At 44.9% G+C, this 27,059-nt stretch overlaps 1 protein-coding gene across 1 annotated transcript in view; it reads right to left on the bottom strand.

Moving 5' to 3' along the window:
• The window catches only part of KCNJ6 (potassium inwardly rectifying channel subfamily J member 6), a 172,873-nt gene that overhangs the window by 56,087 nt on the left and 89,727 nt on the right, over positions 1-27,059 (bottom strand). The window lies entirely within an intron of this gene.

Genomic DNA, 27,059 nt, shown 5'->3' with positions numbered 1-27,059 from the left:
ATAGAATCATAGAATCATGAAGATTGGAAAAGCCCTCCCAGCCCAACGATCCCAGCTGTACTCGATGCCCACCTTGTCCCCAGCCCAGAGCACTGAGTGCCACCTCCAGGGGACATCTGCAGGGATGGGCACTCCAAATCTCCTTGGGCAGCTCTTTCCAATTTCCTGCAGCTCAGGCTCTCCCTGCTGGGTTGGTATTGGGGTGCTGGGGGCAGCTCCTGGGCTCTCCTGGGCTCTCTGCTCCTGTTGATGCCAAGCAGTGGCTGCCAGGGCAGAGAGGGTTGCCAAGAAGGAGGAGTGGGAAGTTGTTCCACCAGGGGCTTGAACAGGGGGGTTCCATGGTTGAGGGACTCAGGGGGAGACAATTTTCCACTGAAGGAACTGAGGGGGCTCAGCCTGGAGCAAAGGAGGCTCAGGGGGGACCTCAGTGCTCTGCACAAGTCCCTGCCAGGAGGGGCAGGGAAAGGAGGAGAGGAAATGGCCTCAAATGGCACCAGGGCAGGCTCAGGTTGGAGATTGGCACAGAAAATTTCCCTGGCAGAGTGGTCAGGCCTTGGGCTGAGCTGCCCAGGGAGGTTTGGAGTCACTGAATTGTCCCAGAGCAGTCTGGATGTGGCCTTGGGGACAGGGATTGGGGTGGTGCTGGTGGGGCTGGGGTGAGGATGGGACTGGTTTTTGATAATTTTGTCTCACTTCAAAGACTGAAAAGAAACATCCAATTAGTTCCATGGTGGAAAACCAAAGGGAAATACAACTGAGGAAGAACAGCCTTCTTTTGGTGTGAATATTCTGATATTCCAAAGAGATTATGTATTTACAACATTTAGAAATTAAAAATCCTATTCCTACTATAGAGACTGATAAAAATAAAAATATTCCGAAGAGATTATGTATATACAACATTTAGAAATTAAAAATCCTATTCCTAGTATAGAGACAGGTAAAAAGATCCCATTTCTGGCTCTTCTAAGTCCATCACAGTGCTCTGAATCTCCAAAGTTTTTCCTGTTGCAGTTGTGCTCCTCAGGAACTATTTCAGTTATCTTTGTCCCAGTTTAAAAGTTTTTTCAGAATGGAACTCTTGGGGTGCATTTTCCAGACTGGGCTCTGTAACATCCTGACCAATCTTTAAAAATTGCATAAATGTAACCTATTCACTCATATTTTCTTATGGATGTGCTGATATTTAGCTTTAATAAATCCAATTCCTGCTAGCTGCAAATTCCAAAGAAACTCTCTTATGGAAAAGGACATTAGGAGGATTGCAAGCATTTAATTTTTCTCCTGACCCTTGCAAACATGAGTATGAAAGGAGGGTGATGATCACACTGTTGACAAGGGGTATAATTAGCATTTGCTTACACTTCATAGTTCCTGCTCTGGGTGAAGTGGTGGATGGATGATAATTCTATGGAATGGAAAAGAGAGGCTTTGGAAAGGGAGAGAATCTGTTGTTATAAATGAGGGAATTTAAAGAGGCCAAAACCATAAGTAGACTTTAATAGATGTGGGAAATAATAACAATTCCAGTTGTGTTTTTTTCCTACAGGCTTTTCATCCTTAATAACTTTTCTGTCTAAAATAAAAGAGAACTGCAGTTGATTTCCCAAAATAAAAGAGGAATACAGTTGATTTCCCAGTTGCTCTGGGATGTCTCTGAAAGTAAAATCCAATTTTGATGTTCTGTCATTTTTCTTTGCATTTTTTTAGAGCTCCCTCTAAATTTTAGGGCTTTCTAGCACAGGGTTTCTTACAAAAGTGGAGGAAATCAATACCACTGTAATACTTTGTTTTCTCAGGTGCTGTTTTTGGATTGAGCACTATTCTTCCATGTTTTCAAATGAGCAGAAAAGGCCACAAGGATGGGCAGAGGGATGGAGCAGCTCTGCTGGCAGGAAAGGCTGGCACAGCTGGCATTGCTCACCTGCACAGGAGAAGCTTCGGGCTGAGCTCAGGGTGGCCTTGCAGGGCCTGGAGGAGCCCCAGGAAAGCTGGAGAGAGACAATTGCCAGGGGATGCAGGGACAGCACACAGGGAATGGCTCCACACTGAAAAATTACAGCTTTAGGTGGGATGGTGGGGAAAAATCCTTCCCTGGCAGGGTGAGCAGGGGCTGGGATGGAATTCCATCCCTGGATCCCTGGCAGTGCCCAAGGCCAGGTTGGACACTGGGCTTGGAGCAGCCTGGGACCGTGGGAGGTGTCCCTGCCATGGCAGGGGTGGGGTGAGATGATCACTGGGGCCCTTCCAACCCAAACCCCTCAGTGATTCCATGATTCCATGAGTTATCCAGGTCCAAGCCTGGCTGATGTCATTTATCAGACCAATAACCTGAACACTTCAAGTTATCAGGTATCAAACTCTCCTCACCAAAATAATAATCCAGCAACTCTTGAGCTTCACATTTGTGGGTAGAAAAGCAGAATTTTGAAAGAGTCTTAGCAGTGTTAATTATGGAGGGAAAATGAGTAACAGCCAAGGAGAAATCAGAAGCCTTATCAGAGACATTGCTCTGCCTTTTCAAACAGAGCTTACTGACCAAACACCATGTAAAAAAATATCTTCCGGCATTCCCATTCCTTCTCCTTCTCCTTCTCCTTCTCCTTCTCCTTCTCCTTCTCCTTCTCCTTCTCCTTCTCCTTCTCCTTCTCCTTCTCCTTCTCCTTCTCCTTCTCCTTCTCCTTCCCTTTTCCTTAATTTATCTTTTTCTTTTCTTCCTTTTCCTTTAATTCCTTTTCGTTTCCCTTCATTCCTTTTCTTTCTCTTTCTCTTTCTCTTTCTCTTTCTCTTTCTCTTTCTCTTTCTCTTTCTCTTTCTCTTTCTCTTTCTCTTTCTCTTTCTCTTTCTCTTTCTCTTTCTCTTTCTCTTTCTCTTTCTCTTTCTCTTTCTCTTTCTCTTTCTCTTTCTCTTTCTCTTTCTCTTTCTTTCTCTTTCTCTTTCTCTTTCTCTTTCTCTTTCTCTTTCTCTTTCTCTTTCTCTTTCTCTTTCTCTTTCTCTTTCTCTTTTCTTTCTTTTTTTCTCCCTTCCTTCACATTCAATAGTTAAAACTTCAGCACCTGTAAGGGCAATCTGAAGGTTTTGTGCAGGAACTTTTCAGGAAAACCATTCCTATTCCATCTCTGTGCTTTTCCCTGCCCTTCCAAGAGCTCTCTTTTGTGCCAGATCTCTTGGGCTCCTTCCCCATTTGTGGAGCTGTAAGTGGGAAATGAAGATGCAGCTGTCATGTGAGTTGATTTTTGTTCAGCAAGGAGTTAAAGTTCTTCCAAAGCCATCTACTTAATCATTGTTTCTTTTTGCTACCTAAATCTAATTTTTTAAATATTGTTTTGATTGCGCTGTCCTGTCTTGTTAGAGTAGATTCAGCTTTTATGCTGTGTAGTAAATTATTCTGCTTGAGTTCCATTTGTCTAATCATTTGTCACAATAAACAATTCGTTTTTATATAAATACACCTGATGTGGCATCATGAAAACCTGCAGGACAAGGCTGTAAAACTCAAAATAATGGGAATGTTTTGGGAATAATTTGGAAATACTCTCCCACATCCAGCCCAGCTTTCCTGACGGGGATGTTCAAATTGTCTCTTAGTGAAGCCTGTCCTAACAAATATCTGCTGAGTAATTTTATTTAAAGAATTATTTAATTTACTTTTAACAATCTTCAGCCTCAGGATGGTGTTCAGGAAAAACCCCAATCCTACTAAAATATTACCATAAGCTGCTGCTCCCAGGCTATTAAAAGACACAACAAACCAACGATTAACTGGTGGTAACAAGTGATTAAGAAAATCTTACACAACTCAGTGTTGGGTGGATTATTCAGTGCTCAGTCATCCTTTGTGCTTCCTAAATTGGGTAGATATAAAAGATTTAGGCTTAATTCAAATATTACCTTTAGGCTGGAGAACTTTATCAAAGCATCTTAACTTTTGTTTTCCTAGCACATAAAAACTTGAAAACTTATAGGGACAGAAAATAGAAGATCAAGGAAATGAAGTTGATTTGTTAATACCGATTTCTAAAAATATTTTATTTCTGTAAATTGTTTTGTTGAGTCTCTTCTAAATACTGGACAAACACCAACACAATTTTTCACTTTGGTAAAGTTTAAAAGAAAAAACCCGATTCCATGTAGGTTTGTTGTACCTTTATGTTGACTCTACATTCATGACAGAGAAGAAATTCCTCTTTTGTTTTGAGATTTTCACATAATGGGTGATTCTAGAAAGTGAAAAACCCCAATAGTGTTCAAAGACCTGTGGGCAGGACAGTGAAAATTCCTTTTCAGGAATCTTTTCCTTTCTTTCCCTTCCTGCTCAGGCTCCCAGTCTGAGCTGAGTCATAGAAACTCTGAATATATTCCTGCCTGCTGTCCCCATCTAGACCTTGATTTTCAATTGTTCTGTAACCTGCCTTAGGTGGGTGATTACAAAATGAGCAAAAAACAGCTTTGTAAGGTTTTGTCTCTAAGCATGGCTGGCTTGCAGCTGAAACGGGAGGTGTTTAATGGGCACCCAGCACCACCAAAATGTGTCCTGAAATTTCAGTGTGGGCTCTTTATAAAAACACAGCGCTTGGAAATTGCTCATCTATAAAGTGCTTTGAATTACACTTCTTTTGTTTTTTTATTCCCAGTTGTCTAAAAATCCAAGAAAACTTCTTTGTGGTGTGTTTTATCCTGCACTAGAGCTTGGCAGTCAGGTACAACTCAGTGCTGAGATCAAGACACCCTTTTAAATTAAACTGATTGATTTAAAGCCATAAATTAACAAAGCTGGGAACCACAGATTCCATGTACACCAGAGGTACCTCAATCAATACAGACCTAAAATCAAATCCCAGGATCCCTGAGGGTGGCAAAGCCCTCCCAGCCCATGGAGTGCCACCTGTGCCCCATGGGCACCTTGTCCCCAGCCCAGAGCACTCAGTGCCAAACTCAAGCTCTTACTCACTCTGAGCTCTTGGGGCTTCTCACATGAGAGGCACCACGTTGTACCAGGATTTTGAGGAATAGCCAAGGTCTGCACGAGGCACAGCAGTGCTTGGAACATTGTCTCCCACCCAGGAACTGCCAGCTCTCGTGTCCTACATCATAAATGAACTGCTGGGTGCTGCAATGCATGAAATAGAAGCTTTTCTGAGTCCCTCAGAGGGAGAAAGGAAAGCAGGGATTGAATTAGAGCCTTTGGAGAAGCTAAAATCTATTAAGCCACACAGACATGAAGTAGGGGTGTAAGTTTTAGTTTTAAGTAAGTAGAAGTATTTTTTAAGTAGTCAAAGGCCCTAAAGCCCAGTTTAAAAGTCAGTTGTGTTACCTTTCACAAAATTAACTTAGCTCCAGACACAATGAAAACATAGCAGAACAATGCTTGCATTTCTATATAGAACAGACAGAACCATTTGTGTGAATAGATAAAATGAAATGTGTAGATTTTGGGTAAGAACTGACACTACTTTCACACATTAGAATCAAGCCACAATAGGTTCAGGAAGAATGTTTTAGCATAGGGTTTTTAGCTGATTGGATGATTTATGAATAAAAATCCCCAATATTTACACCCCAATATTCATACATTTGGAATTTGCACCCCAATATTCATACATTTATGAATATGGGGGTGCAAAAACAAAAAAAAGGAAGAAGAAAAAAAGGTGTGGGAGCTGCTGCTGCTGCTGTTTGGAACATTGGGACTTAATGCCAGAAGTCTTTTAGCATGGATTTTAATACTCTGATATTTCACCTTCAAGTCTGATGTATCCATGCAATAAACAACTTTACAGCAACCAACAACTGCTCTTGTCTTTTGAAGACCCAAGGCCCACGAAAAACTCAACAACTGGGGACAAGGGACTGGAGGAAGAGCTTTTCTGGGACGAGCAGAGTAATCAGTGAGGGAGCTGAGGTTTTTCTGGGTTACCTCTGATTTAAGAAGGCACTAATGTGGCTGTGGAGCAGTGAGCAGCCTTTGATCTGTGAGTCATTCCGTTCTGGGCCCGAGCAGGGAGCATCTGCTCGCTTTGATCCACGGGCACCCTCTGCTCTCATGATCTGCTGTCCCCAGGGCTCTGGGGCTGGCTGCAATCTGTTAAGTGGACACAGGGAAGTTGCCTTGGCAAGGACTGGGAGCTTCACAGAATCCCAGAAGTTTTTTGGCAACAGATGCTCTTGTCAATTCAATTTGCCTTCGGAGGCCGCTCAGACAACTGCAGCGTGTGCAGCACATTAGACATGATCTAAAGCAGAAAATTTATGCTGTTGGGTGACACCAGAAGTACAAATTAGTCTCTTCTCTGCTCCAGCAGGGCCACTGCTGCTCCCCCTCTGTCACATCCACTCATTCAATCCATTCACTGCAGGAACCTGTCACCTCCTTGGTGACAATATCCAGGCAGGTTGGCCTGTTGTCTCTTGGCACCATGCCACTGTGCTGTGCTCCCTCCTCCATCTCTCCCAGTCCTACTCAGTTCTCCCTCCCCAAAATAGCCCCTTTTGTTTGCTTTGAGGGAAAAAAATATAGAATTTGTGCTAAATAAAGCCTATCCAAACTTGTTCTGTTTGGTCCTACCCTTCCGTGGAGGGGGGGATGGATTACAGGTTGTTTACACCCTGAGATGAGCCAGAATATTTACTGATTTTTATTGCTGGTGCTGCAGTGAGTCAATGTATTAGGACAAAATGCTATTTAGAGCAATGGAAGGGATGGATACTTCAGTGACAGCATTGATTTTGATCTAACACAGACTAATATCCCGTGCTGGCACAATGCAGATCACAGCCAAACGAGATCTTCGCTTGCTGCAATGGGAAATTATTAAAAAGCAGCTCTCAGTAAATGCATTAACATATGGTGGTGTGGCTGTGGCTGTGGCTCTGTCTGCACTCCACAGGCTCATGGAGAATGTGAGAAGCTCTCCCCTTCCCCAGCTCCTTATCCAGACCTTTCCCACTTGGAGAAGAACAGTGAAAAGAGGCCAGGGCTCCTGTTTGAAACTTTTGTGCTGGACTCCAGTTTGGACTCTGCCTCCAGTTGCCGAAGGCTAAAATTGGATCCATCTTTCCCATTTAGACTCCAAGGAAGAGGTGCCCCAGAGGAGAACGCTTCCATCATTGGAGGTGTTCAGGGTCAGGGTGGCTCTGACCAACCTGGTTTAGAGAGAGATGTCCTGTCCATGGCACTGGGCTTGGACCATGTGGCCTTTGAAGGTCCCTTCCAACCCAAACTGTTCTGATTTATTTTCCTTTCTTGACAACATATTATTTAAATAAACCTCATCAGCCATGGCTGCCATGCTGTTTTTGCAAAGCAAAATAAAAATCCTCCACAGGTCCACATGCAAGATCAAATTTCAGTTCTCTGCCCCATTTGTACATAGAATTCCAGTGCTGCAGAGATCCAAGGCAGCCAAGACTGCCCTCTGCAATTCATGGAAGGAATTAAAAAGGTATCATGTTAACCAGGAGAGCAGCAACCATAGAACCAGCCTTGACTTTTGACTTCCAGTTTCATACTCCAGGTATAAATCACAAAATCAGAATAAATTGGGTTGGAAGGGACCTTAAACTTCAACTCCCACTAGACCAGGTTGCTCAGAACCACATCCAGCCTGGACTTGAACACTTCCAGGGATGGGGCAGCCACAGCTTCTCTGGGAAAACTGCGCCAGGGCCCACCATCCTCATTGTAAAAAAAAAAAAAACTAACAAAAACTCTGCCTTATATCTAATCTAAATTGAGTGTCTTTTATTTTAGACTCATTATTCCTTGTCCTACTGCAACAGCACTTGGCCTTGTTGAGCTCAAACCTCATGAGGTTTGCATGGCCCCACTCCTGAGTTTGTCCAGAACCCTCTGGGTGGCAAAAAAAACCTCCTAAAAAAGACTCTTAAATGAGATTCCTCTTCTGATCATGGCAATGATTCACCTGGTAAGTGATTTTCAATTTTTGCCTCTCCAGTGAGAAGAAGGTACATTCTGAGCACTGGTGTTTCCTGACATCTGGATAAACTCCCAGTGAATTCTAGGTACATTCACCCAAGCCTCAGAAACTTCCTTTGTTTAACATTATTAATGTAGAATTTCCAGTTTCTGGTGGACTCAGGATCTGACCAAATCCCTACCATCTTTCTAATCATATCTAAAAGTCATTCAGGTTCTTATTAAAGGCTCACAGAAACACACAAAAGAAAAAAAAACCAAAACCAGAGAAAGTAGGACAGTAAAAGAAAACTATTCTGAGAGTTGGAGAGTAAAGCAATTAACCAGATGCTTTCTTTCTTCCTGAAAGTCCAATCTTAGGGTTTCCTGAAGGAAACACAAATAAAAGGAAGCACTTCCTTCCTATGTAGCAAAACCAGCCTGTCCCAACCCACTGTGCTTTCCTACAGACTCCTCTGCTTCCAAAAACAAAAATGAACTTCAGTCACTTTACAGTGCAAGGCAAATGTAAAAGTTTCAGGTCTCCCAGTCACTGAGGAGTTTTTTTAGGGGATATTTCTGGCGTGCACAGCAGTGTTCCAGCACAGCTGGGCAGCCTGGGGCAAAGGAAAGGGTTGCAATGATTCCTCTGTGCCTTTCTCACAGCTCTGCAACCCCTGGCACAGAGCAGCTCTGCCCATCTCCTCCTGCAGCAGGACAGGGAGCCCTCGAAAGACAGCTGGGAGAGAAACCACAGAGTCATGGAATGGTTTAGGTTGGATTGGAAGGGACTTTTAAGATCTTCCAGTGTCCCAGGCTGCTCCAAGCCCCAGGCACTGCCAGGGATCCAGGGGCAGCCCCAGCTCTGGGAATTCCATCCCAGCCCCTGCCCACCCTGCCAGGGAACAAATCCTCATTGCCAATATCCCATCTATTCCCACTCTCTGCCAGTTTGAAGCCATTCCCCCTCATCCGGACCCTCCATCCCTTGCAAATCATCCCTTTCCACTTTCTTGTGGAGCCCCTTCAGGTCCTGGAAGGCCACAATGAGGTCACCCTGAAGCCTTCTGCAGGCTGAACAAAACAATTCAGTTTAGATGATCCATAAGGACTCTTCCAACCCAAACTGTCACTAGTAGGCGAGGCTTTATGAAGAGAAAGCCTAAAAAATAGGCTGGAGCCATGTAAGTAAAACAAGGCCTTAAAACAAGGCCTTCCCTTTGTAAATCCTTACTATCAATTACATAAATCCCTTCTATGATTCTGGGGTGACTCAGCCACTGCCCTGGGCCACCAGTCCCAGTGCTTGACCACCTATTTAATGAAGAATTTTTTCCTAATTGCCAAATTCAAACTTCCCTGTCTGTGTCCAGGGGTAAAGGCCAGCTCAATGTCTTTTAGGGTCAAGTCTGAAGGTTGCTCACTCTGTGCTATCAGGGCAGTTTTGAATTTTGTTAAAAAGTGATTTTCTTTTGATGCCTTGTGCAGGCTGCCCCAGAGCAGAGGCTGGACAGAGCTAAAGAATAAAGCAGGGATTTATTCAAAGGCCTCCATGGATGCACCTTGGGCAGCACAAGAGCCCAGCCAGGGCTGCACCCAAGATGAACAAAAATGGTCCCAAAATGCACGGCCGGGCACGGGGTCCTCCACCAACATTGGAGTCAATTGTCCAACCACAGCTTCATGCCTTGCAGTCCCATCATTTCTGTCTCTCTCTCCCCACTCTGTTACCATCCACGCTTCTGGGCTTGAGATTTGGATCATTTGTCCTTGGTCCCCAGCTAGAGAAGGAACTGCCCTGTCCACCCACTCTGTGCAGAGAGCTCACCATCCCCCAAGATGAAGCTCAGACCCACACACCAGAGCAGCACAAAATCTGAAAACCACAGAAGCCAAAACCCAAGGCATCACTTTCACCACCTGCTGCCTTTTGGCTGCTTTACCCAAGCAGAGGGAGAGCTGTGAGCTCCTGGTTTCTGTGGGTTTTTGTCTCTGGGTTTTCCCGGTTTCTGTGGGTTTCTGTCTCTGGGTTTTCCTGGTTTCTGTGGATTTCTGTCTCTGGGTTTTCCTGGTTCCTGTGGGTTTCTGTCTCTGGGTTTTCCTGGTTTCTGTGGCCTGCAGGGCCAGGGCAGCCCTTGGTGGGTGAGAGAGGAAGGAAGGAAGAGGGAAAAGGGAAAGAAGATAAAGAAGGAATGAGGGAGGGAAGGTTTCTCTGCCCAGGGCTGGCTCTCTGCACTGCACAGTGTCCTGGGAAGGAGTGAAATCCCCTTTCAGAATGCAGTGCTTCGATACTTTCCTGTTTTGTTTTGCTTTGCTTTTCTCCTTGTGCCAACTGTCTGACCTGACATGAAGCTGTGGTTGGACAATTGACTCCAATGTTGGTGGAGGACCCCGTGCCCGCTCGTGCATTTTGAGACCATTTTTGTTCATCTTGGGTGCAGCCCTGGCTGGGCTCTGGTGCTGCCCAAGGCTTCCCTCTGCTTGCTGAATAACACAACTCCCTCCTTTGCCTGCTCTCCTTTCTCCCATCTTTCCTGGGAAAGAGATATTCTCTCCTTTTGTGTCCACATCTTTGTGCATCCTCTCTGATTGCCCAAACTTTCCTGCATTCAGTGGCTCCATCAGTTCCCAGATGTTTATTTGCATATATATATATCCACACCCCAGGACTCCCCCCCATCCCCAACTTTTGTAAAAACATATAAATATTTGAAGCAGAAACCCATGAATGTAATTTCCCCACTTTTGTTATTTTTAAAAAGTGCTTCAAACATTGCAGTGCTGGGGGGGAGAAAACAAAAACCCTGCAGAACCCACACTGGGATGTGGGTTATTATTGTGCATTAATAGGGAAGGGCTGTGCTGCTCCTTGAACATGAGTTGAGTGTTATGTTCCTCCAGCATATGGAGGGTTTGTCTGATTAGGGCTCTCCTGGGATCCATTCTACATCCTGCCCATTTGTTTCCTGAGACAGAGGCTGGGCATGAGCCCCTTCCCTGCCCTCTGGGAATGGCTCAGTGCCCTCAGCCAGAAGGAGGAAAGTGTGCTGGGAAGACAAAGCCAAGCAGGGAATGGTTCCTGGAGAGAAAAACACAGCCTGCAGACACCCTGAGGAAGCTTCCCCTTCATCCCCCAGCCCTTACAAATGTACAAATGTGCTGTCAGGCACATCTCCCTCCTCAAGAGCTGGGCTTGAAAGCTGAGACAGGTGCAAGGAAGGATGAGATGCACGGGAAAATGAGGAGCTGTGGGTACATGTGGGCACGGAAGGAACACTTCAGCAAAAAAGGCTGCATTTCTATTCTGGGGATTTGTTGCTTTTTTGTGTCTCCTTCGCTGTGAGATGGTGCTCAGATGTATTTCTCCTTTGCTCATAACACTGGCAACTTTCTTTTGGACTTGCATGGGAATCAGAATGAGAAACAGGAAGAAATTATGGGGCTGCCAATGACTGGCGTCCTGAAAGAAACCTAAACAAGCAAGGAGTGGCTTATTTTTAACAGGGTAGGAAGCTGCTCCTGGAGTTGCACTCACATGGGAGGTAAGGTGACTCCACACCGCCTGTGGAAGGTAATTATATCTTCTAATAGATCAGCTCACATAATTGGGGTCAAACCCAACCAAACAAACATGCTTATAGGCAGAAACACTCCCTTTTAGTTTGGAAATGGAGTGTAGGAGGAATATATTAGCAAAGTAATAACCTCCCTACAGGGGTAACTGGATGAAATATTCTTGCGAGTGTTACACAGAACCTTTAGTCTCTTCTGGCCTTAAAAGCAGGAGAGAAAGCAGGGAAAAAAATCCTCCTTCCAGCACAGAATAATCTGTATTTCTTGCTGATGGGAAGCTGTGGGTTTATTGAGAAGGGTGGCCTGCACAGCACTTGTGCTTTCAGCTGTGGAAGAAAATCCCTTTTTCTTTCCCTTGACCTCACTGGGGCTGCCTCACCCCCTACCAGAGCCTGAATGATGCAGATCTTTGCAAATTACACAATTTCCTTTTCCAGAGCCAGATTTGGCTTGGTTTGCTTTTTTTTTTACAGGATTTTTGGGGAGCTTTCTTTAATGAAAGCAGGTGAGTGTCTCTACAAAAACCTTCTAACTCTGTTCTTCTCTTTGCTGTCCTTTTTACCAGGCCTCAGTTGTCTCCTTGAAGTGCAACAGTGCAAGGAAGGCCCTGCAAGGGCCTGCAAAATACAAAAACACATGAAAATGGTTTTGTGGAAGAAAAGGAGAGGGATGGGGCTTTGGCTTTGTGATTTTTCTTGGATGAATTGCTGGATGTCTGATTGTTGAAATCCAAAATGCAAGGAGCTCTCAGAACTTTGGGCCTGGCAGCCAGAGCTTAGATTAAACCCAGGATTTGATCTGAGACCTTGGAAAAGGCTCCCAAACTGAGGTGCTGGCAGGGAGAATGTGGATTTGTGGTTTAAAGCAAAGACATGCTAAGTAAAGTTTAGAGTTTTAGAGTTTAAGAAATAAAAATAAAAGTAGTTCCAGAGGTAAACAAGGAGTTCAGAATGCAGCACTGTAGGTTTGTGTGTCAGAACATGATTGACTAAGAAAGCTCACACTGTACATGGGTCCATGAGGTGAAATATTTGACTGGGTCAAAACATAAATATCCTTGTTGGCAGTGGTCAATAAATCCTTAAAAGGTCTTGTAAGTGAGGGTCTTGGGACTTTATGAACCATGTTGTGAAGATGTGAGCTGAACTCACCCTTCCTGCCTATGCAGAAGATAAAACAAACCACATCATCAAAAACAATTCAGAGGTCCCATCTCAAATTCCTTCCAAAATTCCCCACAAGTGAATTAACCCATCTGATGGCACACAGAATTCAACTGGGACATCTTTGATAGGAAGAGAATGAAAGATCAGGATATGGAAAGCATAACAAAGAAAAGTTCCGCACTTGGATTACAACAACCCCAGGGAGCTCCAGGCTGGGCAGAGGGGCTGGAAAGGCCCTGGGGGTGCTGTGACAGGGGCTGGACACGAGCCCAGGGGTGCCCAGGGGGGCAAGAGACCCCTGGCAGCTGGGCTGGATGGGGAATTGTGTGTGCAGCAGGAGCAGGGCAGGGATTGTCCCTCTGTGCTGGCTCTGAGAGGCCCCTCCAGGGCTGGGCCCAGTTCTGCTCCTGCAGGAGAGCCCTGGAGGGGCTGGAGCGTGTCCAGGGCAGGGAACGGAGCTGGGCAGGGGCTGGAGCCCCAGGAGCTGAAAACAAATCTGGTTTTAAATCTACGCTGCACAGGCAGAGTGATTCCCCCTCGTTCAGCTCTGTCTTGCCTTGTTGAATTCAGCAGAGGCTGCTGCAGGGGCCACCATGAACAGAACAAGCTGCAGAGTCACCACCCAAATTATTCTTATTATAGGGAGGAAAAGGATATTAAGAAGGAGGAGGCCAGAGGATGCAAAACCCACATGATTTTAGTTAATGTAACCAACTATTTAGAGTATAATTGAACCATTAAGTGGACCTGGGTGTTAATTGAGAGAGGGATATTCTTTGGTAATATAATTATCTACTGCCATTTCTCTTTTGGCTGTCATGCATTCAAGCCTGGCTCAATTATCTATTGTTCCACTGAGTTTATTACTAAGGTCAGGCTCTGCAACACAGAGCAAATTTCTGTCAGTTTGCCTTTGTCTGGCTGTGACTGTGTGGCAGAGCCCACGAAGGAATCAGTAATTCTGTCTGCTGAGCTGTGGGGAAATGGTCCTCAAGAAAAAGAGTGAAAAACCACACTGAATAATGAGAATAAAACAAAATCCTGGTCAGCTGAGCACTGTTCATATTTGTGCAGTGAATGAGACAGGGCCCATGGAAACAAGAGATGGTGTCAGTGTTTCATTAATTGATCCTGCATAATTAATGTGCTCAAACAGGTGGGGAGGCAGAGTTCTCCTGTACCTTCTGAATAAGCACATTTCCTGATTTCTCTTCTTTTTTTCCCCTACTAATTCAGTAAAATATTTTGCCTGAAGCTGACCCTCAGCAAGGAAGATTTCAGCCCAAGCAGTGACTCTGAGGGGAGTTAAAACAAGCTGAAAACGTTGCTGTAATGAAAATTACAAGGCAGCTTTAACAATAGGTGATACAGCTGGGAGCTCCAATTAGGTTAATTTGGCCACATTTAAATCCACTGTGAGCAGGAGGAGGTGTCCCTAACTCCTTGTGTTTGCCCAAAGCTAGATTAGGGATTAGGGCAGGAAGCCCAAATATTTGCTTGCGCCCAGACAAGCAACAATGGCGCATTTAGTCCCTCTTTTAGCCTGAGGAAATTTATATTAGCAGAGGGTAAAATATCAGGCTGCAACCAGAACTGCAGAATGTTCTGGCCTGGGAGCCACAGGTGAGGAGATAGCAAATGAAGATTTCAGGTGTCAGAGATGCCTGTCAGCCTGCTGGCCTGGAGCAGCCTCTGAGCTGGGAGAAACTGCAAATGAGAGGGGAGCAGAGCTCCTGGTGAGTGACAGGGGCCATGCTGGAGGATCTCAGAGGGTGATGCACCTTGGGCTCAGTCAGGGGTGTCACCTCACTGACACTCCAGCATTAATAAATGCCAATGATTTGCATTATTCTGGTGTCTCCATAGACCTTGAAACTCAATAATTCTGAAATGTGAACTCATCATCAGGTTAGTGATGAGTTCAGGTCTTCCTCCAGCGCAGGGAGGAGCTGGAGCTGCTGCAGAGCCCAGAGGAGGCTCCAGGATGGGCAGAGGATGGAGCAGCTCTGCTGGCAGGAAAGGCTGGCACAGCTGGCATTGCTCACCTGCACAGGAGAAGCTTTGGGCTGAGCTCAGGGTGGCCTTGCAGGGCCTGGAGGAGCCCCAGGAAAGCTGGAGAGAGACAATTGCCAGGGGATGCAGGGACAGCACACAGGGAATGGCTCCCAGTGCCAGAGGGCAGGGCTGGGTGGGATCCTGGCAATGAGGAATTGTTCCCTGGCAGGGTGGGCAGGGCTGGGATAGAATTCAATCCCTGGATCCCTGGCAGTGCCCAAGGCCAGGTTGGACACTGGGGCTGGAGCAGCCTGGGACAGTGGGAGGTGTCCCTGCCATGGGAAGATGGAACTGGATGATTTTTAAGGTCCCTTCCAACCCAAACCATTCTGGGATTCTATGATAGATTGGAAAATCCAGGTCCCAGGTTTATATTGTGCTCTGAAGTGAACTGATCCAGAATTTTCCCTCATGATCCATGGAGCTGCCTTTGGCCGGGAGGAGCTGAGTGTGGATTGTTCTACCCAGCCCTTCTGGAAACGTGACAATCTCTCCTCCAGAGGTGAAGGACCCTGCCAGTGCAGCTGACTCTCTTAACAGCACTTGTGGGAGTGCTTTATTATTCACTTTATTCAGAGCATGATAAACATCCTAAAAACTGTTGTTCTAAATAATGAGCTCAACCTCGACAGTGTGCAAAAGGCAGAAATCAAATCTTCAAAGAGAACCCACAAAGGTGCTTGAATGAGGAGCCACCTCATTTATTCTCACTGTGCCTCCTGAAAACAAAGCCAGCAGATTAACAGGTAAATTTGCCTTTAGCTTTGCATTTTCATTCTATTTAATTGTATATTAATAGCTTTTGTCTGATATGAATTATTTTCAAGTAAGAAGATGAGTTTTTGATGTGCAAGGTGTGATTGATATGGAAATATGTCTGAAATTCAGGAAATGCAGGAGGAAGGATGAAGTGAAGAACTTTGGGTGATGGGAGATTGAATTAGAAAACAATCATGAGATGTGAGCTTTCTTTTCTCCTGCAGGAATGGGAGATGAAGATAATAAAGGTATTGTTGCATGTGCTGAATTAATTTAACTTTTCTAATTAGGGTGAATTGTCAGATGCTGGAAATTTCCTAATGCTGCTCCATATTTCTCCTTGCAGCTCCCCTATCAAAACAGCTCTGTTTAGTGTCATCAAACCCCTGCAAATTTATTTGCCTTGCTGACTTCCTTTGCTCCTTTGGGCTCCCCTGAGCTCTTTCTTTCTCCATAATTTGGAGACTTTAAGCAGTGTTTAATCAATCCAGGATAGCCCAAGTGTTCATTAGTGTTGCTTGGCTCTCCCAGTGGTGGGGCCTTTCTATAATGAAGCAGCTCCAATTATCTCACCTTTCCAAAGGGTGGCTGGCACTGAGGCTGCTGAGATATTTGCACTGTCCCTCCTTCACTTTTGGGGTTACCCACAGGCCACAAGGCTCTCAGGTGGCAGAAAATAAAAAATGGAAGTGTGCTGATCTGAACTGGGAGGAGGCGGACAGAGAAAAAGGGAGTGTTCACTATTTAATGAAGAAAAAGGGGAGGAAAGAGGATGGATGGATGGATGGATGGATGGATGGATGGATGGATGGATGGAGCTCTTCAAGGGATCTGCAGCTCAGAGCATGACGTGGCTTTTTGCAGGTTGGTTTGGGTGGGTTATTCTTGAATTTGGGGAGTGTGCAGATCCTGCTCTCTGCTTTAAGGTCAGGATATTTGTGTTCCAGTGGAATGGGGCACAGATATCAGCCAGCAGTGTCACAGGATCCTTCAGGTGCGTGTTCTTCATCAAGCTGAATGGGCAAAGTGAGACCTTTCCCCTCTGTTTAGCTGCCAAATCAAGGAAATCTGTGCAGTGCCAAAGGAAATGAAGCAGACCTGAACATCAATCTCCTTGCCTGAAGGCCCTTCTGTTGTCTGCCCAAACAATTGGGAAGGATGAAGGAAGAGAAATGAAGAAACCTTGGGAAGGAGCTTGTGGGCAGGTTCAGGCTGAAGAATTCCTTGCTGTTGAGGGAGTATTTTGATGCACTCTTTTTCTAACATGGTTATTTGGGAGTCTTAGAAATGTGTGACTGTGCCTGGTCAGGAAACGTTTCTCTGCTTCCTTGATGATCCAATGAGCAGCTGTCATGAATGGCTCCTATTTCCCAGAATCATGGAATGGTTTGGGTTAAGGATCACCCAGTGCCACCCTGGCCATGGCAGGGACACCTCCCACTGTCCCAGGCTGCTCCAGCCCCAGTGTCCAACCTGGCCTTGGGCACTGCCAGGGATCCAGGGGTGGAATTCCATCCCAGCCTCTCCCCACTTTGCCAGGGAACGATTCCTCATTCCCAATATCCCATCTAACCCTACTCTCCCCCTTTTTTGTTTTTCTTTTCAATCCTTTCCCATTTTTCCTCAGTCCCACAGCTCCCCTTTACTCTCAGTGCAAATCAGCCAAGAATTCAAGAATTTCCACCTCTGTCTTGGCAGCTGTTGCATCCCTGGGGATTTGTTTCAGCCCCTAAAGGATGCTCAGGCTCATTTTGTGCTGCCCTCAGGCTGTGTCCATGTCCCAGTGGGTAAAGCTGGAAATCAGAGCTGGCTGAAGAGCGAGGGGTGAACAGCCCCAGCCCCTCGTGCCCTGGCTGTGGTGCAGCCCTTGGGGGGAAGGTGCTGGGCAGAAATTGCTCTGATTATTTAAAGCTTTCTGTGCATTGGATTCTGGCCACTTTGTAGACATCAGTAAAGCTTGGCTGGTGTCTTTCCCCCATCAGAGGTCCTTTCCTTGGGCACTGCCAGGGATCCAGGGGTGGAATTCCATCCCAGCCCTTGCCCACTCTCCCAGGGAACAATTCCTCATTGCCAAGATCCCACCCAGCCCTGCCCTCCTTCCTCTTCAAACCATTCCCCGTGTCCTGGCACTCCATGTAAAAAGTCCCTCTCAGCTCTCTTGGAGTTTCTTTAGGTACTCAAAGGGGTTCTCAAAATTCCCCTTATTTCTCCTTGTCACCCTGCTCTGCCTTTCTGCTGCAGAGAGGAGTCGCAGCCAAGAGACAGCAACCCAGAAAAATCTGAATTTTGTACTGAGGCTTCCAAATATCAAGTCAGAAGGGGAAAAAATTCCTTAACACTTAAAGGCAAGGTTCTAAGTTCCCTCTGTGCTCCCATCACATCAACACTAAGTTACTATGTCTTTAATTAGGTTTTGTTTTATTTTGACAGTTCATCATCCTCTTCATCAATTATATAGGAATTTGGATATGCTCTGCTTGTTTCTGGGGGCAGACATTTAATTGCAGGAGTTTTGTTCTCAGGTTGTCTTGAGAAGTTTTTCTGTCAGTGTGTCTTACCAGTGCTTTCTCTGCAGTGACAACTGTTGAAATGTATTCTTAGTTAGCCAAAAAAAGCACTTTTGTTATGAATAATGAGAACAAAGCTTTGACATGCAGTGAAAACCTCTCCTAGTGTCAGAATTAATGTTTGTTTTACCATGGCTTGCTGGGAAGTTGTTTAATTTTCACACAGAATCATTAAGGTTGGAGATCTCCAGGATCATCAAGTCCAACCTTTAAATAGGATGTGAAATTTGAATATTTTAAATACTTCTTTTGACTGTCAAGTGAAAAGAGCTGGAGATGTGATTGCAGGTATCTTGACCTGCTTTAGATAGATTTATTTGATTTAATCTGTGAGGTTTAGGGGACTCTGGGTCTATATTGGGAAGAAAACTCATCTTGCCCTTGCAAAGACTTTGCAAAATGCTGCAGGGCACAGTCAGAGGTGTGGAAATGCGCACTGCAGCCCCCAAAATGCCCATGTGGGTTATTTTTCCCTCAGCCAGGTCTCTGGGGCCTCTCAGATCTCACTGCAGCAGCTGTTTTCATCTGCTCAGATGGGTGAGCTGATGAGTGATACCTGCAGAAAATGAGAAAACTCACTTGATTTTCCATGACACAGAGAACATCTTGGCTTTTGATCACTTGCAGGAAAACGAGGAGGGAGCAAGGAGAGAATGTGAATAATTAAATCCATTGACTAATGCCTTCCTGTAGTTTCAAAGTGCTAAGTCTGATATAGCTGTTTAATTTCAAAGGCAACTGAATTAAGTTTCCTCTGTTTGCGGAGCAGAACTTGGAACCAACAAGACAACAGCAACATCAAAATGAGTGATTTTCTCCCAGGTCAGCACTTAGCACTCTCAGAGTTAAACATTTGCTGGAGATTATGTTTATAAATCACTTAGAGCCAGAGTTCACTGCTAATCCTGAAACAGGAGCAATGGAAACCCTTTCTTTGCAGGGAATATTTCAGGCTTAGGAGCCTCAGGGGAAAAGGAAGAGTTTCTTTGTGCAGGAAGCCAAAATCTCCACAAGAGAGCTGTGCCCTGGTGGGGACAGAGCACATCCCACTTCAGACTCGTTTTGCAGCTCCATTCCCAATCTTTGGTCAGGATTTGCTTCCTCTCCAGGAATGGGACAAGGGGTGGGAAAGGAGGGAATGATTTTTAAGAGATCTGGTTTTGAGCTGGAGTTCAGATGCTGAGGTTTAACTCCTGGTCTGTTCTATGTCACAGACACATTTTATGAAAAGTCCTTTTGTTGGGATCTTTTCTCCTGAGGAGCTGAGAGGCCTCAGAAATGAAATGTAAACAATGATTATCTGCTGCTGTGGAATGCAACAGGTGCATCTGGGATTGGTCTCATGTGGTTGTTTGCAATTAATGGCCAATCACAGTCAGCTGGCTCAGACTCTCTGGTCAGCCACAAGATTTTATTATCATTCCATTCCTTTATAGCCTTCGGATGAAATCCTTTCTTCTATTCTTTTAGTATAGTTATATATAATATATATTATAAAATAATAAATCAGCCTTCTGAAACATGGAGTCAAGATTCTCATCTCTTCCCTCGTCCTGGGACCCCTGTGAACACCACCACAGTCCTACTCCTTTCTGCTCTCAATGACTTGGAATGTAGAAATTATATAAAGGATGTGAATGGACAGAGCTGAGTGAAGGTAAAAGGAAAAGAATCCCTGGGAAAAGATGTCAGTTCTTCAGGACAGGGAGAGAGCCCAGAGGAGGCTCCAGGATGGGCAGAGGATGGAGCAGCTCTGCTGGCAGGAAAGGCTGGCACAGCTGGCATTGCTCACCTGCACAGGAGAAGCTTTGGGCTGAGCTCAGGGTGGCCTTGCAGGGCCTGGAGGAGCCCCAGGAAAGCTGGAGAGAGACAATTGCCAGGGCATGCAGGGACAGCACACAGGGAATGGCTCCCAGTGCCAGAGGGCAGGGCTGGGTGGGATCCTGGCAATGAGGAATTGTTCCCTGGCAGGGTGGGCAGGGCTGGGATGGAATTCCACCCCTGGATCCCTGGCAGTGCCCAAGGCCAGGCTGGACACTGGGGCTGGAGCAGCCTGGGACAGTGGCAGGTGTCCCCATGGCAGGGGTGGCACTGGATGGGCTTTAGGTCCCTTCCAACCCAAACCATTCTGGGATTCTTCCCTCCGCACCTCTCCCAGGCTTTAAGTTGCCATTTAAAATGAGGAAGGATCTGTACCAAAGCACAGCTTTGAGGTCATCCAGCACTGTTTGGTTCTGCAGACATCCCTGTTCCAGCTGTGTCCCCTTGGTCAGCAGAGCAATGATTTACATGGCCAGGAGATTATTTCCCTGTGCTGGAATGCCACACAGATTTGTCTGGTGTCACTCAGTGGACAATCCGGTTGGCCTTGTCAGTCAGCTTGAAAAATTGATTCTATTCTCCTGGTTTTAGCTCTTGAGAGTTTTCCCTCTCCCTGAAAGTCTTGTGAGGCTCTGAGGGAGCTGCATGATCTGGCATTGACCTCACTAATGAAGGGATGGAGCCAGCCATCATTTCCAAGTTTAAGAATCATCTTCTTGATCCTCATAAACTTGGAAAATCCAGAAAATGGTGCTTCCCTGATGCCTTGTGCAGGCTGCCCCAGAGCATAGCTGGGCAGAGCTCCAGAATAAAGCAGGGATTTATTCACAGCATCTCCTCCATGGATGCACCTTGGGCAGCACCAGAGCCCAGCCAGGGCTGCACCCAGGATGAACCAAAATGGCCCCAAAATGCACGGCCAGGCACGGGCTCTGTCCCTGGGATCAGTTCTGCTCCATTTGCACCTTGCAGTTCATTGTCCCATTGCAGCTTTAGCCCTGCAGTCCCACCCTGCTTGTTTTTCTCTCTCCAGCCCACGGGGTTTGTGCTCCTGGGCTGAGATTTGGCTCATTTGTCCTTGGTGCCCAGCTGGAGCAGGAATTGTTTTGTCTCCCTGCTCTGTGCACAGAGCTCAGCATCCCTGAATGTGAACCCAGAGCCACACACTAAAGCAGCACAGAATGTGAAACATAGAAAAGCTCAAACCTGAGGCATCCTCCCTTTTAATTATAAGTCTTGTGAGGCCATGGAGGCTGATTTTCCATCTTTTATTGGTGATCAATAAAAGGAGGAGGAGATGTTTTAGACTCCAGATTGTTCCAGTCTGAGGCCAGGGCTGATGGCACAGCATTCCTCATGGAGAGCCTGAGCTTTCCATGAACAGGAATATCTGTTCCCAAAGAGGTGACAGGCTCAGAAATCGGCCCATTTTCCTTCTACCCTGCCCTTGGTTTTACTTCATTGAACAAATCTTGGTCACTAAAGGAAATATTTTGCTGCAGCTAAGGTTGTGCCCCTTCCCAGCTCTCGCAGGACCTCAGCTCCAGTGCACAGAAATCTGAAATTTCACCTCCCAGTCAGTAAGTGTGGCTTTGGCAGGAAAGCAGAAAGTTCCTGTGTGACACCTCCAAGGAGGGGGCTCTGCTCTGAAATCAGAGTAACAAGAGGTGGGGTGAAAACTGCAAAATACACTTTTGCTCTGTGTCAGAAGAGGAGGATAATTTAGGGAATTTGTTGCCCCTCAATCCTGTGCCTTCTCCGCTCGCCCTGAGAGCTCTGCACCAGGCTGTGATGGAACCTGTGCTATTAAAATGGAATTCCTGGCTGGGAATCGAGACAGCCACGTCCTGATCCAGTGTTTGTCACCCAAAGGATGTCACTTTGCATCCTCCTCCCTGAAACACTTAGACTTACAAAGAAGTCCTGATGTGTTTTCACATGAAATAATCCAACCCTAATGACTGCTGAAGGATTCAGCCAGCAGGCTGCAAAACTCTTAAAAGATTTTTATTTTTAAAGGGCTCTTCAGGAAAAGACTCCTGGGAAAATGACACACATGGGTCTTCCTTGGCTCGTGGTGTGGAGTCTCAGCAGCTGCTGTGTTTCCTTCTGCATTTTTTAGGTGAGCTCTCAGCACAAATTTTTCCTCTCCCTGGAGGGGGAAGTTGGATGTTAATTGGAACAGAAACCTTAATTCTCTGTGATGCAAATCCCAGCACACAGAGTGTGCTGCACTGCCTTTGCAAAACATGCTAAGTACCAAAAGGCTTTTCATAGAAGTATTTTTTCAGTTTTTAAAAACTGTTCTTGTATTGCATTCCACTCTCAGCACCACTAGAAGATGACACATGGTGGAGATCCCGTGGGCTGAGTGCACTACACTCCCAGGCTCTCTTTGTTCCATACTGCATTCCTGTTTCCTGTAGGGATTGGGATTTCCCTCACAGCCTTCCCTTTGTGAAAAATGCCTATTTTATGATTGGCTTTTTGCAAATATTAAAATAAATATATGTTATGTCAGAAAGTTACGCTGTATTAATTTTCTTAATTCGTGCTGTATTAACATTTTAATAGTATGGTAAATGTAGTTTTGTAGTTAAAATGTAACTTTTGTAGTTAAAATAGAAACTATGTATGTGGGATATTTTTTTAAAGAAAGGAATGAGGTAATTGCTGCAGATAGCAGCCACAGGACACCTAAATAATTTAGAGAAAAAGAATTTATTGCTCCCTTATCAGAAAAAACAAACTTCTTCCCACCTTGCTCCACCATGAAGACACTGTCAGGATTAAGAGGAAGAAGTTGACACTGATCAGACAGAATCCTGTGTTTGAATGGAATTTATGCATCATGTATGAGATGTATTGTTGCAGACTGCAAGGTGAGATGTATTCTATTACCATCTGTATGGTAGTTGTCTTTTGTTGATTGGTTATTTTCCTTATCTCTCTCTCTGAGTGCTCACAGTCACTCCTCCCTCAGGAGGGGGCATCTGCTGATAACAGCCATTGAATGTCACTGCATGGCTGATAAGAACCGCAGCATCCCACTGGGAGATGTGAGCCCAGAGGGAGGAGCCAAGCATTCCTACCTGGGTATAATCTGGAGATTCTGGAACACCAGCACGGCTTCTGCACTGGATTCCCAGAGGAACAGCAGCTGCCTCTCCTTCCCCTGGATCTTCAGAGGCAGAGACTGCACCTTTCTCCAGGATCCCTGCTCCAGCAGAACCACCCCTGACACTGCAGGAGGGCTGAGCCACAATTCCAATGGGGTTGCTGCCAACAGCCTGACCCACAGGGTGTCAGGTTGGGTTCTGACTCTGTCAGTGTTGTTTTAGTTTACTGCATTGCTTATTTTATCCTTTTATTTTCTTCCTTAATAAAGAACTGTTATTCCTGCTCCCATTATTTTTTTGCCTGAGAGCCCCTTAATTTAAAATTTATAGCAATTCAGAGGAAGGGGGTTTGCATTCTCCATTTCAGGGGAGGCTCCTGCCTTCCTTAGCAGACACCTGGCTTTCCAACCAAGACATGTATGAATATGCAACAGGTTATTGCTTTTAAGGGTTAATCCTCTGTTAACCTGGGTCCTTTTTCGGGTTTATTTTGCCCAAAAAAGGTACCCAGACTGTCCATAACTCTTTGTTCTTATTGTTTCATGTTGTCCTAACCCCAATTGTTCAAATTGCTATTACTCCAATTATATTACTATTTTTATAATGATTTTATTACTATTAAACTTCTAAAATTTTAAAAACAAGTGATTGGTGTTTTTCACACCTTCCCCTCCTCTGGCTGCTCCACACAAAACTGCCTTGGTGGCTCTGTGGACTGGTTTTGACTGGGATAGAATTAATTTTCTTCTCAGCAGCTGTGTTTGGGATTTGTGATTAATAACCCAGGGGTATTTCAGCTGTTCCTGACCAGTGCTTGCACTGTATTTTGTTCTTACCAAGGCCCTTAGGAAAAAAACTTCATATTTAAAGGGTTTGGAGTTAATTTAGTGAAGGAAATTATTTTCACTCGACAATACATTAGATGTAACTGCTCAATTTCTTTCTTTTATTATCTTCCCACATGGAGCTTCTATTTCTGTCACAATAAATGAATGGCTGGGCATCTCTGAATACTCTGCCTAGAAAGCTGTAAACTATAGGGCTCTTTGTGTGTTTGACCACAGTTTTCCAAATTTTCTGGATTTGATTAGGAAGGATAAGATAAATTTTAATTTTTTTTTTTTTACCTCTAAGGGTGACAGAGATAAAAGCAAACCTTGGCTTTACCAGCTTGGATGCCAATCTCTCAATTTTTTTTTTCTGTTGTGGAAACAGAAATGGAGGGAAAAGGTTTTCTCCAGAGTTCCCTAATCCAGATTCCCAAAATGGACATTTTATGCAGAAGCCTTGGAAGAGCTTTCTGACACAGCACTGGGAGTTAGGTGGTATCAGTGCTTGCTTTGATATTTCATTAAATGCCCCCTGGAAAAAGTTAGGCAAAGGGAAACAGCTGGCAAACATCAAGGAAAAGCTAAAATTAAATTCCTTAGTGAGGAACACGGGTGGATTTTCCAAGCAGGCAGTGTTTGATGGTGCTACAGGAAAGCTTTCTATTTGTCCATATTTCATGGAGGCAGGAAAATGGGGAGAATTGATTCTTGTAAAGGAATTTAGGAGAATACAGATTCAATTCTCATTTGCTGGCTCTTGTATGGAACTGGGAAAGAGTTTGCTCCTTTCATGGAACAATTGCTAAGGATTGATCTCCAGCCTGAGCTCCTGTGTTCCCATTGCAAAGGATCATGAGAATATCTGAGACCAAACTACAGCCTGGAAAACCATAAGAGCTCTGAATGGAAGGAAGATTGAATATATGCACGAGCTTGATTTAGCTCTCAAATGCAGATTATTAAAAGTGCCTTCTTGATGACACAATCCAAGTGACATTTAATGAAAAATGGGATATTTTGAAGTGGAAGGATTGGAAAATATCTCAGTGATAGCAATGAAAACAAGACACTAAACTGCCCTGCATATGAGGATCATACATCACTAAAATAGATGAAGGTAATAGGAATAAAGGACTAATTGTATTTTGGAAGGTGAACAGAGGAAGAAATAACTAATGGTTCTATGACACAGTTTGAGGGTCTTCTTGGTTTTCTCTGTTTTTTTTTTTTTTAACCAGCAGGAAAGTGCCACAAAAATGACACACCCAAACCCCCCTCACAAAATGGGTGGTTGCATTTTGTTTCTAAGGATTTTTTCTCAGCAGCTGAATCAGTGTTTCAGTAACAACCATCAGATAAAGACTCCCAGAGAATCTGAGGTCCTCTTGATATCTCTTGTCAGGGAAATTTGGGGAAATTTGCCAGGCTCTTTCTGTCTATTCCTTTACAGGGAGGGAGTATCAGGTATTTATTGGACTTTTGTTTCTGTCTCTGGGACAACTCCATGTCTGTCTGTCCATGTAAATCTATCCTTGTATCCACATGTTCATGCCCATATGTGTATCACCTTTTCCTAATAAAAACAGGTACACGATGCTGTTAATTCAACAATTTGGAACACTGCAATCAAAATTGATGTATTAATATTACTGCTCATTGCAAGCAAGAGCATATGCTGAATTTTATGCCCATTTTATTAGGATCAGCAGGTTCCTTGATACATTTGGAGCTGCAGCTTAACAGATCACTTTTATTTGCATTTTCGTGGGCACCAATTCAATTGCAGAAGCTGCTCTGCCAAGCGTCATGAGGAGCTTGGGGGCAAGGTTTGATTTGGATCTCTGCTTGGCTCTCTTTAGTGCTGGTGTGGTGCTTCAAAAGCTCTGCTTGTGTGAGCCACAGACTTCACTCAGTCCCAGCCAGGAGAGATAAAACCTCTGCTTTCCTTCAGAAATGCTTCTTGCTGTGAGCTGGGAACCCTGGGCCCTTCAAGCACTGAGCTGTTGCAGCACCGTGGAGGAAGGGAGGTCAGGCTGTTTCAAGCTTGAGAAGTGAGAGGAATTGTGGATTTGTCTTTACAAACAAGCTGTGGGTCTGTTGGTAGATGAAACCAGCGTTGAAAGATAAAAGAAAAAATGGGAAGGATTCCACCGATTGATGAATGGAAAAAGAGATTTGCTTTTACAAATAAACTTTAGGTTTGCTGAGAAACGAAATTAGACGTTGAGAGATGAAAGAAACAATGGGGAAGAAAAACCCCTTAATTCCTTAAGAATTAAAAATTAAAAGGGAGGGTTGTACATTAGAGGGAAATCTTTGGGAAATCTCTGGTATCAGGTGTATCAGGGAGTCTGTACCTCTCAAGTACCTCACCCAATGGGGAAAACCCCCTAAATTCCTTAAGAATTGAAAATTAAAAGGGAGGGTTATACATTAGAGGAAAATCTTTGGGAAATCTTCCGTATCAGGCATTCTGGGCAGTCTGTACCTCTCAAGTATCTTAGCCAATGGGAAAAACCCCTAAATTCTATAAGAATTTAAAATGAAAAGGGAGTGTTGTACATTGGAGGGAAATCTTCGGTATCAGGTGTTTTAGGGAGTCTGTACCTCTCAAGTACCTCAGCCAATGGGGAAAACCCCCTGAATTGCATAAGAATTAAAAATTAAAAGTGAGGGTTATGCATTAGAGGGAAATCTTTGGTATCAGGTGTTTTGGGAAGTCTGTGCCTCTCAAGTACCTCAGCCAATGGGGAAAGAGAGAAGGGAAAAGCAGCCAGGGAAATTGGGATAAAAAGGAGTCTGCATCCTCCAAAAATTGGAGAGATCCCAGGGGAATGCCCCATGGCCTCTCCCTTTATTCCAGTAAAGTAAAAGGACTCCTCTGTCTCTTTTTTGGACCTAAACCTCTGGTGTTCGTGGGTTAATTTTCCTAACAGAGGGAAGGAGAAATTCTGGATTTTCCTGCCATAGCATCCTCTTGGCAGTGACTGCCAGCTGCCATGGGGCTGTGTTGTCTGCAGGCTCTGCACCCTGAGACTCAGTGCTATTTCTGGGTTGCCTTCAAAACCCTCACTGCCTGCAAAGGAACATTAAAACCTCTCCCTGTGCCTGAGCATTCTCTGGGAATTCAATGAAAGGATCACCCCAGGGCATTTCTGACTGAAGGCAGCAGAGCAGCTCCTGTGGATGTGCTGCTCGCTGAGTGTTTAATGGCACCTTGGCACATCCCCCAGGGCCTTTTCTGGCACAAACAC

This window comes from Ammospiza caudacuta, chromosome 2 (assembly GCF_027887145.1).
Source record: "Ammospiza caudacuta isolate bAmmCau1 chromosome 2, bAmmCau1.pri, whole genome shotgun sequence".
NCBI classification, from domain to species: domain Eukaryota; kingdom Metazoa; phylum Chordata; class Aves; order Passeriformes; family Passerellidae; genus Ammospiza; species Ammospiza caudacuta.
Note: the sequence above shows the minus strand (reverse complement) of the source record. Positions and strands in the feature narration are given on the sequence as shown.